Raw genomic sequence first — 17,304 nt, forward strand, 5'->3', positions numbered from 1 at the left:
CTACATTTCATTGTCATGCCCTTTGTGGAGATCGGTGGAGATCTAGGATTTCATTGCTATGCCCTTATGATCTCTACATTTTATTGTCATGCCCTTGTGATCTCTATGCCCTTTGCAACACTACAACATTTGGGGTCAAATTGCAATAGAAATTTATGACAGTGGTGTAATTTGTGGTGTTCAGGCCTGTTGGTAAATAGATTTGTCATAGTATAATTTTCCTGATGGAGTGTGTGGAAAATCGTTCACAACAGTTAGAGAGGCCGTTGATATGTGGCCTTCCTTTGCGTTTAGAGGGGCAGGTCCCTCGTAAGATAAAATATGTGATTTTTCAATAAAGATAAGTAGAACTTAGAAAATAGAAAGGAAAACCATTGACAACAAATGCACCACACACCTTCAATGTTTTCATAAAAAAAGATGTAAACTACTAATGATAGCAATAAAGGACTACGCTTGAAAACTTTCACCAACATGATGCTAATTTAACCATTCATGAATACTCACACCATACCATGAAAATACTTATAAATGAATCAACACCTCAACAATTCAAACCCTTGGAAAGAGAATGCCAAATGTACTTCCTTTTATTTCTTGCACCAAGAAAGAAAGAAATAATTTATTACATGAAAACAACAATTGTACACACTTTGCAAAAAATGCTTTGTTATCAGAACATAAGTGTTCCCTGTATCCAAGTCCTAAAAAGTCCCTTACTACATTGATTTTCAATAATTTATAGCCAATCTAGAACAACCAACTTTTTGGGTTCGTAACTACCCAAAAAGTTAGAGTTCGGGCTATTCTAAGAAGGTTCCTAACCAACTCCAACTTTTCATGTCTATCTATAAATAATGGAATAAGACAATCTTCTAACATGGACTAATCTAGGTAGATTTCTATCGTTCTTTCCAAATTGCTTTTACAAACAGAACTTTCATTTAATATCATTGTAGTGTGCAACAATCCAAACAAAAAGCTAGTGGAAGTGACACTCTTTTGCATTAGCAGTAGACTCTCAACAATTTCAAGCAGATGCCATCCATCTTCCTTAGATGAAATTCTAATGTTTCTAGCACCTTGTTTCCTAGTAAGACCACGAAGATTCCTTTTTGCAAATACAGTTAGTGCTCCTCCAATATTTTCAAGCTTAACACCTCTAGTTCCCAATGAAGAAATAAGTCTCTTATACAGTGGAAGACTAAGGACTGAAAGATCTTCATGCCACCAGTCTGATTGAACATTTTTTTTTTAATCTAGCTCCCATACTAATTCCATTCCACAAGACACTACCTCTAGGGCTTTGCATAGACCCACGGGCCATCATAGGCCATCCAAATAAGCTTGGATCTGAACATGCTTTCATAGCAATTGAGTCAACACATCTCTTCACAACCTAAAGCTTCCCTACATGTGGAAGAACATCTTCACAGCCTTGAACTACTCTAATGGATTCCTTCTAGTTAGGGAGAACTACTTGGTTTAGGAAAATATTTTTCTGAGAAATCAAATTACCCTCCCCATAAGCCTCTGTCATTTCTAGATATTCAACAATGCAATGCAGAAATAAAACATTCAAGGCTATCAGCTCTAGTTTGACACCATAACAAAATTTTGCTACATGTTCAAATGTGGTGGCACCACTCAGTATATCATGTAGCTGAAAATAGCATCCCTCTTCATCATTTGTAGACTCTTGAATAATTTTTTCCAACTTTTCGCTCCCAGATATCAATGGAAACTTGTGAAGGTGAAAGAACATGTCTCCAACTTCAATTCATATATCACTGGGAAGACCTATCAAGAAGAACCTAAACTTTCTTCTAAAATTATTTTCAACTATATAGAGATGAATTAAAATAAGAATTCTCACACCCACAAACAACCATATATTTTCTATTACCACAATCATCATCAAGAGTGTTTTGAGTTAGAACGATATATTTTTGTGGCATGCTGATTTGTAAAATAATGATTTAAGTGGCTACTCAATCTCTTTGAGCTATGTGGAATTTCCTTAAATGATTATCACAACCTGGTTACCTCTCTCACTTTCAGTCCTCTAAGCAAAAACTAACACTGAGCTTATGCATTTTGTCATACAAATCATAATTGACATTAGTTCCATACTAATGACATTCAAAACTTTCTTTGCTTTTGTGTGTGGTATTCACTTCTCAATGTGAGAAAAATTACAGATATGGATAAGCATAGAGTTATAGCTACATAAATATGCGTCATTTCATGGAATTATCAAGTTCACCACCCAAATTACATTGGGTATGCACTCAAAAATGAGTCATCTCCTTATCACATTGGCTGAGTGAAGTTTCTCAAGGACCCTAGCTCTCATGAACTTTCTCCTGTTAATGCATAAAGATTTCCTTTGTTCCTTGCAGTTGCTCTTATTCCTATTACCGAGTTCGAAATGACATTAAATCAAACACATCAAATTCATGGTCAAGCCTGCAGCTTCATATGCTTTTTTTATGATTCCATTAAGTGTCACGGTTGGAGAGGTGGAGATACAAATTGCCAAATTAGTCATTCACCTTGTCTATAGCTGACCATCATTCCAACTTCTGCGAGTTGCTCAAGACCAACTTTGATGGAATAGTGCATATGCCTTGAGTATGGTATTACTTCAAATGATTCACATGCCTTGTCATGCCTATCAAAGCTATGTATTTACAAAGAGGACAACAATAAGATGGCTCATACTAGATAGCCTCCTCTTCATTATAGACAACAAAGGGTTCACTCCGACTTCCATCACAAAAGCTGCTCGCTATGCTAGGAGATCCATCGACCACAGTGGAAAAGATGAATGTACTTGCCGAATCTTGACATCTTTGAAATTATTTAATCATCTCCTTTACTTGTTCCTCTACTCCTTCCAACTGTATAGATAATCAAGCATTAGTGGAAATGTACATTGATAATGAATGGAAACCACATCACCTTCAAATCACCATGACTGACCTGCAAGTTCCTTCTCTACAAATAAAACCAATCTTCAGATTATATCTATAAACTTTATTTCCAGCCAGCAGTTGTTTTGAAGTTGAGTTTGGGTTGGAATTGTTCAAGTTAGGATTAGGTTAAAAAGTTGGAGTACGGGGAGAGAGTATGACTAGTACGTGGAGAGAGAAAAAGTGAATGAGAAAACCCAAACTCAAGCCTGTACTTCTCTCTAAAGGTTTGAGTAGGTGGAGAAAGAAAAGTATAGGGAGAGAGAAAGTTTGATTTTTCAAAGGACTATTCTCTCTCTTTTTGGTTAATTAATATAATTAAAACTCTCTATAAAATGTTTGGATAATAGGGCCCAAATCTAGTAGTGCTTTCTCTGCAATTTTCTTTAAAGGGAGAAGAGGTACCTATGTAAATGTTCTTTTCTTTTCCTTCTAAAAATGTATCTCTTTATATTTTCCCCAATAGGTGATTAGATTAGCTTCTCTTTATGTATATGTATGTGTATATATACATACATACACACACATATGTGTGTCTATGTATGTATGTATGTATATATAGAGAAGCTCCTTTTTATGTATATGTATGTGTATATATACATACATAGACACACATATTTGTGCCTATGTATGTATGTATATATAAACACATATATATACATATGTGTATATATATGTATATACATACATACAAACATACATATACAGAGATCACAAGGGTATGTCAACGAGATGCAGAGATACATATATACATACATACATACATATACACATACAACTTCATATGCAATTTTATCACCATGGTTCCATGTATTTCATCTTTAGAGGAGAGACTTACCGAATATTAGATGTCATTTATGGATATGGGATGATTTGATTATGTGAATGGTGGATCAGGCAAGTTGTAGAAAATCAAGGTGTCAGTTGCAAGTAGTTTCATTAATTTTATAAGGGAATCAACTTTGAAAGTGGGATGACCAAAATTGGCATGTCCATTCTTATGGTAGATGTCTTTATCTCACAATATAAAATTTCCTCAAACAATGAGCGACAAATTATTAAATATATCAAAAATCAGAAGAACATTGACCTATATTTATTTTTTTGAAGGACAAAAATATAATAAAAATATAATTTGGTGGAAAACGCCATGAGCTATTTGAATCCACATTGTGGCTATTCCACTCTCTAGTAGTGGAAAATCTTCATGTTAAATATGAAGATCTTGCAATTAAAAAAGATAACTATCAGTGATCTATTTTTTTGTTTTACTGATAACAAATATATATTCTAATTTTAAGAAAAATAATAGTCTTAAATGTATATGATTAAATAAATTAAACAAGGGTACTAGATGTAGCTATATAATTATGTACCTATGAAATTTGGGCCTCTGAACCTCATAGACACTTCAACATGGCCATTACTTGCAAAGTCATCTTGGGATAAACATGGTATTGTTTACCCAAGACACCTGATAGTGCAACCCATTGCCTCCTATCTAAAGGGTTTTTTTGCTTATTAGATATCCTCATATTCGAGGTGTAAGCAACCAGACCCTCTAAGAATGAAGGATTAAAGAAATGAAATTAATCTAAATGAAAGTGCAAAGTATTCTATATGAGACATGCAATTTATTCTATTAAACAATAAAAGAAATTAAACTAGATGTATGCATTATTAAGCTAGATGAAAATCTAAAATGATAGCAATATGGAAATTAGAAAATAAGGTGAGTACTCAATTCAACAGCAATTCAATAGCATGAAAAATCAACCTCTATAATGAGGAATTAGGAGTTCCTTAAATAGAATTCCTGGAATCCATCAACAGGTGAGATCAACTCAGATCGATGGTCAGGATTGAAGAAAAGATTCAGTTAAGATGGAAACTTCCTTGTGTAGGTGAAGTGAACTGTTTCTGATCTAAGTGTGATGAGCAGTTAACTGAACTTGTCATAAGTATGAGAGCAAGTTAAGCAGATTGTTTCCAATTTGAGAGAGAGTTCACTCAGAGTTTCCATTCAGAACTGAAGAGAGAGTTTTGAAGAGATTATTTAATTTAATAAGTGAGATATGAGCTCATAAATGCCTTTTTCAATTAATTAAATAATTTTATTTAATTAATTAGCGATGACTTCCTATTTAATTAAATAACTTTGTTTCATTAATCAAAATAAGCATATTTATTAAATTAAACAAATTTAATTCCTTAGTACATTAGCCTTAGATGACGATTTAATTTAATTAAAGTATAAATACTTAATAATTAAATTAAATCTTAATCAATAGATTTAATGTGACTAATATGAGTCAATACTATAAGAATTAAATAAAGAGTTTGATTAATGTAGATTAGGGTTTTAAGAGTTTGACAATTAAGTCAGGTAGCGAGTAGCAGAATAAGAATTGCCTATTAGAATAGGTCTTAGGATTGATAAAAAATAGACCATAATTGGTATAATAACAATGAGCCAATTTTGGGTATTACGTTTTGCCCCTCTTTGAATGAATGTGCAAACAACACATTTGATTCAAAGAAAATTAGAAAGCATGATGTGAAGATGAGACTACTTCTGAAATTGATGATACGAAGACCAATCGATAAGCTTTTAAGGACTATCTCTAGAATAGAGCTTAATCCCAAGGAATCCAAGTAGAATACCTAGATACCTAAAATTGATAAGCATTTAAAAGGTTTCTTCAGAACAAAGTTTGACCTTTAAGGATCCAGATAGAACACCTAGATAGCCAAGATTGAAAGCATTTAAAAGACTATCTCCAAAATGGAGCTTAATCTTTAAGGATCTAGATAGAACACCTACATACCTAAAATTGAAAGCATTTAAAAGATTATCTCTAGAATGGAGCTTAACCTTTAAGGATCCAGATAGAACACCTAGATACCTAAGATTGAAAGCATTAAAAAGATTATCTCCAGAATAGAGCTTAACCTTTAAGGATCCAAATAGAACAACTAGATACGTGAGATTGAAAGTATTTAAAAGATTATCTCCATAATGGAGCTAAACCTTTAAGGATTTAGATAGAACATCTAGATACCTAAGATTGAAAGCATTTAAAATACTATCTCCAAAATAGAGTTTAACCTTTAAGGATCCAAATAGAACACCTAGATACCTGAGATTGAAAGCATTTAAATGATTATCTCTAGAATGGAGTTTAACCTTTAAGGATCCAGATAGAACACCTAGATACTTGAGATTGAAAGCATTTAAAAGATTATCTCCAAAATGGAGCTTAACCTTTAAGGATCCAGATAGAACACCTAGATACCTAAGTGATGCAGGAGCATCCAGAGGTATAAGGGCAATCCTGTGTCACCCAAAAAAAAATGTACTTAGACTTAGTTTTTATCTCATGTGTTTTTATTTTTGGATACCCATTTGGGTCAAATAAAGGTTCCAACTCTCATAGTTCCAGTATCAGTGTGCTAGAAAATCTCAAAAAAATAGGAGCACGTAATTGGGCCATCATTTTGGTGAACTAGGAGGTATAAATTGGCTAGATGAATGTAATTGTAATTTAGAGCATTCCAGAAAAAGAATCAAGTCAAAAGGCCCCACAGTTTGAAAGTTATTGCAGTTTTTCAGGTTTTGGAGACCTCCTAAGAATGCTTCAAAGTCAGGTTAAGGGCATTAAATGACCTCAAAAAGGGCCAAAAAATGGGGGACAAGCCAAGCTTGTCCATAGGGCTGTAGAGAACTTTGAGAGCTTTCTAGAAATGTAGACGGTTTGTCAATCGAAGCTACAGTTCAAAAGTTATGCCTCCCGAAAGTTTGGTTACCATTTCTGGATTCTTCTAGATTTGCACCGACTTCTAATGCAGCTTCTGGAACCTTCTATTTGGTCGGTGGATGCCTACTAGCACTTTCTAGAATATACTCCTAGTCCTTAACCCTCCGAGGTCTATTTAAGGAGATTTATGGCATTGTAAAAGGCAATTCAGAGTGGAGTTTGAGACGAGGTACTAAAAGGAGAAATTATCTCTAGATTTATGCTATTGTAAGCCCTTAGGGCATGTTTTGAAGTTTATTTTCTCTATACTATTTTTACTAGCTTATTTTCTTAGTTAATACAATTTCCCTTTTTTTTTGTGTCCATTCTGTTCTTGGGTTGTGTCCCCATCAAGTGGTATCAGAGCTGGTTTTCTTGAGTGTGTAGACAGAACACTGACTGTGAGGCAGTTTGCATCGAGACTGTGTGGTTGTGGGTTTGAGTTAAGAAGATGTCTCCATGAAGAGAACATGGTGGAAGGGCTAGAGCTATTAATCTTGAGGAGGTTAGAGCCCTCCAAAGGCAGGTACAGGCATTGGAAGAGGAGCTCCGTAGAGGAGAAAATGTTGCCGCAGGTGACGACCATGAGGATGACAATGAAGAAGAAGTAATGGAACTAGAAGGGGAATTTGAAGGGGAAGTTCTAGATCATGCAAAGGAAAGGCTTTTTAGGGCCATTACTAAGTTTTGGAAAGACCTACAATTGAAGTGGGTGTATTTTCAGGAAATCTGAAACTAGATGAGTTGATCGATTGGATCAATGAACTGGAAGAATACTTTGAGTATGAGGATATCAGGGACCTAGATAGGGTTAAGTTTGCAAAGGCCAAAATGAAAGGCCATGCTAAAATCCGGTGGTGAGAGGTCCAATTGGAAAGAAACAGAAGAGGAAAGGAGAAGATCACAAGATGGGATCGCATGGTGGACAAATTGAAGAAGTAGTTCATTCCTGTGGACTATGAGCTTGATTTGTTTAAGAAGATGCATGGGTTAAAGCAAGTAGGAAGATCAGTCCATGAATATACAGAGGAATTATACCAACTCTTGATTAGAGTGGGACATGCAGAAACAAATAAGGAGAAGTTGCTCGTTATATCAATGGGTTGCGACCTCACATCCAGGAGGAATTAAGTCTGGTAAGAATGACCAGCGTCAAAGAGGCATACCAGTTTTCCCTACGAGTTGAAGAGAAGCTGAATAAAAGGTTTGAAGGAAGACAAAGAGGGTGCGGGCAAGGAGGAAGGGGAAGCGGTAGATCATCTGGAGGCCGAAATGAAACCCAAAAGAAAAATGAAGATGTGGGTACTAGCAAGAACCAGAGGAATGAGGGTTTCAACCGCTTCCATGATCAAGACTTTGGAAATCAGAGAGGAAGAGGTAGAGGACGTGGACAAGGAAGAGGAAGCTTCTATGGTACCTATTTCCATTGCAATGAAGAAGGTCATCATGCCTTTGAATGCCCTCAATGACAAGGAAGGACAAGTATGAGAGCTAAGGGCCAAGCTAGGGTTGCTCATGTGGATGAGGATGCACAATCATCACATTCAGAGGATACAGAAAGAGGAGAGACCTTGGTAAATGAAAGAGTCCTACTAAGTGGTGAGATTGAACTAGGACAATGGAGGAGTTTTTTCCATACTAGATGCAAGTGTGAGGATAAATGTTGTGATGTGATCATTGATGGTGGTAGCACTGATAACTTGGTATCAGAAGAGATGGTCTCTAAGTTGAAGCTCAAGAGGGAGAAACATCCCCAACCCTATTGGATTGCTTGGGTAAAAGATGATCATAAGGTCTTGGTAAGTGAACAATGTTTAGTAAAATTCAAAATTGGGAGTTACCATGATGAAGTTCTCTGTGATGTTATTTCAATGGATGTTTTCCATCTATTATTGGGTAGACCATGGCAGTTTGATAGACATGTAGTACATGATGACCATGCAAACACATACTCTCTAACAAAGGATGGAGTTTGCCACAAATTGAAGCCCATGAAAAAGGAAGGGGAAAAGGTATGTAGCAGTGCTAGGATTTGTCTTGTTGATGAAAGGAAGTTTCTAGATGGCATGAAACATCAGCATATGTTCTATGCTTTGATTCCTAGGAAAGATAAAGAAGGTAGTAGTGAAATACTAGTTGAAGTTTCAGATTTACTAGGGGAGTTTGGATATATTATCTCTCATAATGTTCCAGATGGATTGCCACCAGTAAGGCAAATTAGTCATCAAATAGATCTGATTCCAGGAGCTAGTTTGCCTAACAAGGCTACTCACAAGATGACTCCTACTAAAACAGAGGAGCTAAATAGATAGGTTCAGGAGTTGTTGAGGAAGGGCTTGATTCGAGAGAGCCTGAGTCCATGTGCAGTACCTACAGTACTCACACCAAAGAAGGATGGAGAGTGGAGGATGTGTACAGATTCTCGAGCTATAAATAGGATCACCATCAAGTACCGGTTTCGTTTGCCAAGGATGGATGATATTATGGACTACTTGAGTGGAGCTCAGTACTTCACAAAGATAGATCTGAAGAGTGGTTATCACCAGATATGGATTCGAGAAGGAGATGAGTGGAAAACAACCTTCAAGATGAAGGAGGGTCTTTATGAGTGGTTAGTCATGCCCTTTGGATTGATGAACGCCCCAAGCAACTTCATGCGGCTCATGAATGCAGTACTTAAGAAGTTCTTGGGAAAATTTGTTATTGTTTATTTGGATGATATTTTAATTTTCAGCAAGACTTTGGAAGAACATTTATTGCATATTCGTAGTGTCCTTGAAAGGCTAAGGGAAGAGAAACTATTAATTAATCTGAAGAAGTGTAACTTTGCAAAAAGGGAGTTAGTCTATTTGGAGTTTGTTATATCACCTGAAGGTCTCAAAATGGATTCGAAGAAGGTAAAAGCCATCTTGGAATGGCCTACTCCAAGGTCTGCTACTGAGGTAAGATCATTTCATGGTCTGGTTAGTTTTTATAGGAAGTTTATTAAGAATTTTAGTGGCATATGTGCACCCCTAAATGATATAATAAGAGGGGATAGAAAAGAGTTCAAATGGACTGCAACAGCTGCGAGAAGTTTTGAATTTTTGAAGAAGAAGGTAACAGAACAACCTATGTTGGCACTTCCAGATTTTAGAAAAGTGTTCCAGGTGGATTGTGATGCTAGTGGCAATGCTATTGGGGCTGTATTAAGCCAAGAAGGTAAGCCTATTGCATATTTTAGTGAAAAATTGAATGATGCAAAGAAGAAGTGTTATGTTTATGATCAAGAGTTCTATGCAATAGTTTAGGCCTTAAAGAAATGGAGGCATTATTTATTGCCAAAGTAATTTGTTTTGTATACTGATCATCAAGCATTAGAGTACCTAAATAGCCAAGCTAAATTGAATCAGAGGTATATGAAGTGGGCAGAGTTCTTGCAGAGTTATACATTTGTGTTGAAGCATAGAAGTGGAAAATCTAACAGGGTTGCAGATGGACTAAGTAGGAGACAGTTGTTTCTTACAGTAATGCAGGTTGAAGTAGTTGGGTTTGATGAACTCAAGAATTTGTACCCTGAGGATCTTGATTTTGCTGAAGCTTGGAAAGCTTGTAAAGAACCTGTTGCTGTAGATAGAACCAAGTGGTTAGACTATCTGATTCAGGATGGTATGTTGTTCAAAGGTGGTCAATTGTGCATTCCAAGGAGTTCCATGAGAGAAAATCTAATTAAGGAGAAACATAGTGGAGGGATGGAAGGACATTTTGGTCAAGATAAGACCATTGCCATTCTTAGAGAACATTATTTTTGGCCTCAAATTTCACAAGATGTGAAGAAGTTTGTACAGAGTTGCCAGGTTTGTCAAGTTGCCAAGGGGTTTAGTCACAATACTGGCCTATATCAGCCATTTCCTATTCCATCAAGGCCATGGAGGACATAAGTATGGATTTTTTTCTTGGATTTTTGAGGACACAAAGGGGTAATGACTCAGTATTTGTGGTGGTTGATAGGCTCTCCAAAATGGCACATTTCATTCCATGCCACAAAACTCATGATGTTGTCCATATTGCAGACTTGTTTTTCAAAGAGGTGGTAAGACTACATGGTCTTCCAAGGAGTATAGTTTCTGACAGAGATACTAAATTTGTGGGGTATTTCTGGAGGACCTTGTGGAAAAAGTTGAGAACAGACTTGAAATTCAGTTCCACGCATCACCCACAAACTGATGGCCAAACAGAAGTGGCAAACAGAAGTCTGGGAAATTTGCTAAGATGTTTAGTTGGGGATAAGCCCAAGGGATGGGATTTGATTCTACCACAAAAAAAAAATTCTTACAATAACTCTATAAATAGGAGTACTAGAACATCACCATTTCAAATTGTATATGGGAATAGCCCAAGGACTACACCAGAATTGAGGAAGATAGAACAAGGGGAGAGGACAAGTGCTGAAGTTGAGGAATTTTTTGAACATATCAAGCATCTACATGAGGAGGTTCAAGCACACATCACCAAGATGAATCAAGAGTATAAAGCTAGGGATGATCAAAGGAGAAGACATAAGGAATTCCAAGCAGGGGATCTAGTCATGGTGCACTTACGAAAAGAAAGATTTCCAGCTGGTACTTACAACAAGCTAAAAATGAAAAAATTTGGCCCCTGCAAAATTTTGAAGAAACATGACTCAGGAAATGCATATGAAGTGGAGCTGCCAGACAGTATTCAAATTTCTCCCATTTTCAACATTGTAGATTTAATAGAGTATCATGATGATGGTGCAGATAAGGAGCTGGTGTTAGAGCCATGTCCAATTCCTGCTTCTAAGAAGGAGGGATAGAAGACATTCTAGATCATCGTGTGGGTAGGAGTACCAGAAACAGTTAGTATGAAGAGTATTTGGTCAAATGGAAAGGATGACCGATCGAGGACTCAACTTGGATTTCAGCAACTGAGGTTTCCCATTTGGGATTTCCTCTATCATTCATAAAGTGACAAGGTCACTTTTCAATCTACCCTGGGTGTCTGATGCAGGAGCATCCAGAGGTATAAGGGCAATCCTGTGTCACCCAAAAAAAAATGTACTTAGACTTAGTTTTTGTCTCATGTGTTTTTATTTTTGGATACCCATTTGGGTCAAATAAAGGTTCCAACTCTCACAGTTCCACTATCAGTGTGCTAGAAAATCTCAAAAAAATAGGAGCATGTAATTTAGAGCATTCCAAAAAATGAATCAGGTCAAAAGGCCCCACAGTTTGAAAGTTATTGCAGTTTTTTGAGTTATGGAGACCTCCTAAGAATGCTTCAAAGTCATGTTAGGGGCATTAAATGACCTTGAAAAGGGCCAAAAAATGGGGGATGAGCAAAGCTGGTCCATAGGTCTATAGAGCACTTCGAGAGCTTTCCGAAAATGTAGACGGTTTGTCAATCTGAGCTATGGTTCAAAAGTTATTCCTCTTGAAAGTTTGGTTACCATTTTTGGATTCTTCTAGATTTGCACCGACTTCTAACGCAGCTTTTGGAACCTTCTATTTGGTCGGTGGATGCCTACTAGCACTTTCTAGAATGTACTCCTAGTCCTTAACCCTCCAGGGTCTATTTAAGGAGATTTATGGCATTGTAAAAGGCAGTTCGGAGTGGAGTTTGAGAGGGGGTACTGAAAGGAGAAATTATCTCTAGATTTATGCTATTGTAAGCCCTTAGGGCATGCTTTGAAGTTTATTTTCTCTGTACTATTTGTACTAGCTTATTTTCTCAGTTAATACAATTTCCCTTTTGTATTGTGTCCATTCTATTCTTGGGTTGTGTCTCCATCACTGAGATTGATAAGAGATAGCAAGATCGAATTATGAGTCATAGAATCATCCCCAAAATGAGGCTTGATCCTCAAGAGTTGAGGTTTAGATTGTCTAGATACCTGTAATAAAATGTTGTTAAGATGAAAAAGATGCCAGAAAGAGGGAAACAAGATGCCCCTAGTGGTGAGATGCCCTAAATGATGAGGACATAAGATAGGAACAAGATGTCCCAAGCAATAAGATTTAGATTGATTTGAAATTCAAGTTCAATGATGTAATCATCCTACCCCCTCGGGAGTGAAATCAAAAGATGACACACCAGAAATATGATGTAAAGCAGTATACAAAGAGATACAAAAGAAATCTGAGATGTAGTAGAATTTAGAAGGGATTAGAATGATCAGAAGAAAATATGAAGAGATCAGAAAAATCTAAAGAAATATAGAAAAGATCAGAATGATGTGAAGAATATAGAAGAGATCAAAATGATCTAAAGAAATTTTGGGGTCAAACTAGCATGATTTCAAGGTCCAAAAGACCAAGTTTGACTAAAAAATTTGACCAAAGTTGACTTTTTCAAACATGAGTTGTAAAAACATGAAGAATGTAGAGTTGAAAGGATTCCAAAAATCACAAAGTATCAAAAAAAATTGGACTGCACAAGCGTTTGATCGCGTCAGTCCCAAAATTTTAAAATGCATTTTTGAGGCACTTAGGTGTGTCAGATTTTGAATTTGATCTCAAAAATGGATTCAGAATGATCAAATTAGCCAGGGGGGTGATTTTTGCACAAATCGAAGCACTTTGAGAAATTAGGACAACAACTATATAAGGGCCCAAGGTCATTTTCAATTCATTTGTGCTTTTTGTCTTGTAGTGAATTGAGCTCTGAGAGAGACATGGCAGTAAACATGAGATATCATTGTTTTGAGTGCTCTAGACGACACAGCTGGCCAGCAGACTATGGACCACCAGTGAGTCATCGATTTCCCACCTTCATACTTCTATTTTTACATAGTTTGAGGTCATTTATTGCATTTTGTAGCATGTTTTAGGGTTTTGAAAATGGTCTTCACGCAAGACTATCTTTTCTTGCATGAATATAATCTCTTCTCATGCGAAGAAACAAGTTGTGTTGTTTCTTCATGCGCACCGGTGAGATTTCTCGCACGGAAGATACCCACCTCTTGCGTGAAGAATGAAATTCTTTGCGTGCGAGAACTTTGTCTCTCGCATGATGAAGAGATTCTTGGCACAAAAGAGGGAAACTTCACATGAGTTTTTGAGATTTCCATGCAAAATATGAGGATCTTTGTGCGAGAACCTGTGATAACAGAAGTTAAAATGTTCAATTTTGTACGTAAAATTTTCATTTCTATTAGCTTTGTTTTGCCATTTCATGCTAGTACAGATCATTTGCTTGTCATTGTTGTTTGTATGTGTGTAGGAGATCTTTGATGATGTTTCATTTAGATCACATTATCTGCCATATGGAGAGTTGTTGTAGAGTCTTGATGATGTAGATTGGGCACATATCACTCGATTGGGCTTGTCCTCTTTATGCTAGATCCTAGTTGTGATGGTGAATCATGGCTTACTCACAGCTTTGGTGGAGCATTTCCATTCAGAGATGAACACCTTTCATTTGCCAATGGGGGAGATGACCATCACCTCAGATGACATATGGAAGATACTAAAGATCCCCTTTCATGGTGCATAAGTCATATATGATATGGTACCCTGAGAAGGCACAATGGAACTTTCTATTGTATTTGGTAGAGAGCTATAGTGAGGTAGAGCCATCAGCTAAGATGAGCTGATACATACATATGGGCCGACACACAGGCTAGCATCTATCCTAGCTATATTCTTGAGTTGTTTCTTGTGTCCTAATAAAGGATAGCATGGTTTGTAGTGTGGGTGGGGGGTTATGCTTTGCTGGATGATGGAGGCACCAAATATTTTTGGGTGGGGTCAGTGCATGCTTGCCAACTTGTACCATGAGATGCATAAGATAGTCTTCCATTAGAAGAAGACTATGGCTGTCAAAGTATATGTTCTTCAGATCTTGGCCTGGGAGCATCTTCCCATATGCAGGCCAATTTTTGAGGATGCTAGAGAGTCGATAGAACCTTACATCTACTAATTTTGAGGGCACATTACCCAAGTCTTCCTGGGTAAGATAGAGCATTGGAGGACGTATCTTGATGACCTGGTCTCCATCATATGGAGGCCTTGGTGAGAGATTGAGGACTAGGGTGATGTCCCAAGGGAGTTGCCTTGTATGTTCAACTCACGACCACTGGTGGGCAAGACTACATAGATCCTAGAGAGATTTGTGATCTCACGGGTGTGGTGACAGTATGGTTGACCACAAGATATTTTATAGGATTACTGTGCCTATTCCATGTTGCAGAAGGACATAGAGTAGGAATGGCCTCTGCAGATGGATCTTGGTAGATCTATGATAGATGTACGCAGCCTAGCTATGGTTTAGTGGGACTACCTGCCAGAGGTAGCAGATGCAAGGATGACACCTGCATATTAGGTTTATCTTATTAGTCATCCATTCCCTTGATTTATAAATCCACTAGGGATGGCTAGGAAAGCACAAAGACAGGTGCCCCAGCAGCAGTAGGCATAGCCACTAGAGTAGCCATAGATGTTGCCATAGGTTCGGTACTAGGTATAGTAGTTGTAGATTCCCCCATGGCAAATGGGATCAGAACTAGGTGCTAGGGGTAGTGGGTTAGGACATGGTCAGGGAAGGAGGCAGAGGAGGGAGGAGTAGGCCCAATAGCAGGAGGTGCCACCATAGCAACAGGCACCACCACAGCAGCAGGCACTTAAGATGCTTGATGAGGATATGCCAGATCAGCCTGCAGCTAGGGTGCAAGACATAGTACAGCACTACCGAGAGAAAATTAGTCAAGCCTCCCAGAAGTTGGGGGATTTATAGATATAGGTAGTTGTTTGGGACTCACAGCTGGTGGAGCAGCAATGAGAGATTGATCAGTGGAGAGAGCACGCAGACCTTGATGAAAATCACAAAGAAAGGGCACAAAGATCATAAGGGAATTAAAAAAAAAACCAAGATCTCCATTGATCTCCATCAATGTTTAGAGCTCTCCACCCGCGTTTGGATATTTCCACCATATTTCACATGCAACTCTCCACAATCAATCAAAACAAATAGGGTATGATTAATATCATGTTTTCTTTTCTTTTTTGTTTATAATCCATAATCCACAATCCACAACATATCTCTATATACATACATACATACATACATACATACATACATACATATATACATACATACATACATATATACATACATATATTTATACAAGATCCAAAGAACTATTAGCTCAAAAGCAAGAACATGGTGTTGAAATGCTACAAAAAGTGCTTGACATGAGAGGTTTGCAAGTGAGGGCATTGACCAATCTTAAAACTTGAATGCTGAAATGCAAGCTATTGATGATCAAATACCTATGCTAGAGTTACAACTCAATATGAAGTTGATTTTAGATAAGGTAGAGAAAGATATTCAAAAGTTTGATAATCAAAATTTAAGGCACGAGAGTGAAGGAGAAGGAGTTACTTTAGAAATAGAATGAGGAGCATCTTTAGAAAGAGAATGAGAAGGAGCATCTTTAGAAAGAGACTGCATGAAAGAAACAACAACTAGACAACATAGAGGATATTATGGGAACCAGTGGACAGAATCCAAGAAAGTGTTGTAGTAGGTACTATGACATTGGAATCACTTACAAGTGTCTTGAAGAATTTACAATCCAAATATCAAATGCTTATAAGAGTGTTTCAAGTATTGGCACAATCTCCCTGCAATGATCCCAAGTATCAAATGCTTATAAGAGTGTTTCAAGGTAGAGAACCACTTCAACATCCTTTACATGGTTTAGAGGTAATGTCATTGTGGTAGAGGCTTCTAGAAGGGAATGAGCATCATGATTCATTTACATTGAAGCAAAACTTGTTTCTTTAACTCCATACACTCTACTCTTCACTAAAGTTATTCTTCAATTCCTTGCATATGCAGTTTTATCACCTTGGAAAACTATATTTTATCTTGCTAGCTAGGAACAACTACTTGTTCATCTTATTGTACCTAATATGATGATAGTTATTCAAGAATTTGTAATCAACCTAGCTAATCAACAACTAGATCCATTTGACTAGTTATGGCTATTTTCTTTCTTAAAATATCTACTATGATATGCTTTTGTAAAATTTCTTTCAAAGTCTACCCATTTATCCTAGTCAGCATTACTTTTGTGGAAGATCTTGAGGTAAGTCACTTATCACAAGTTGAGTGGTTTTTTTTTTTTTTAATTTGGATTCTAGAATATGTATATAGTTGGATCAAATTTTTTGGTTATGTAAGTAAGATGTAATAAGCACCTTAAAAAAGATCTCTAAATATACATGTTCAAAAGGAGATATAAAGATATACCTATTTAAAAGGAAAAGAAACCAACATTTACATACCCTTGAAGGAAATTGTAGAGCTAGGGAACAATAATGAAATCATAGAGTAAGGGCACAACATGACAAAAAAATTATAGAGCAAGGGCACGACATGGAAAAAAAATTGCACAGCAAGTGCATGACATGGAAATCAATGAGCAAGGGCATGACAACAAAACACATAGATCACAAGGGAATGCCAACCAAATTTTAGATAAAAGACATAACAACAAAATGCAGAGATCATAGTAATGAAATCGCAGA

The 17,304-nt window shown here is 36.8% G+C and overlaps 1 pseudogene; it reads right to left on the reverse strand.

The window, feature by feature from the left end:
• Positions 1-750: 750 nt before the first annotated feature.
• LOC149529490 (BTB/POZ domain-containing protein At1g30440-like) lies at positions 751-1,958 on the reverse strand (annotated as a pseudogene).
• Positions 1,959-17,304: the final 15,346 nt, after the last annotated feature.

Source organism: Cupressus sempervirens, chromosome 11, assembly GCF_028749045.1.
Source record: "Cupressus sempervirens isolate cs-2001-9-10 chromosome 11, ASM2874904v1, whole genome shotgun sequence".
Lineage (NCBI taxonomy): Eukaryota > Viridiplantae > Streptophyta > Pinopsida > Cupressales > Cupressaceae > Cupressus > Cupressus sempervirens.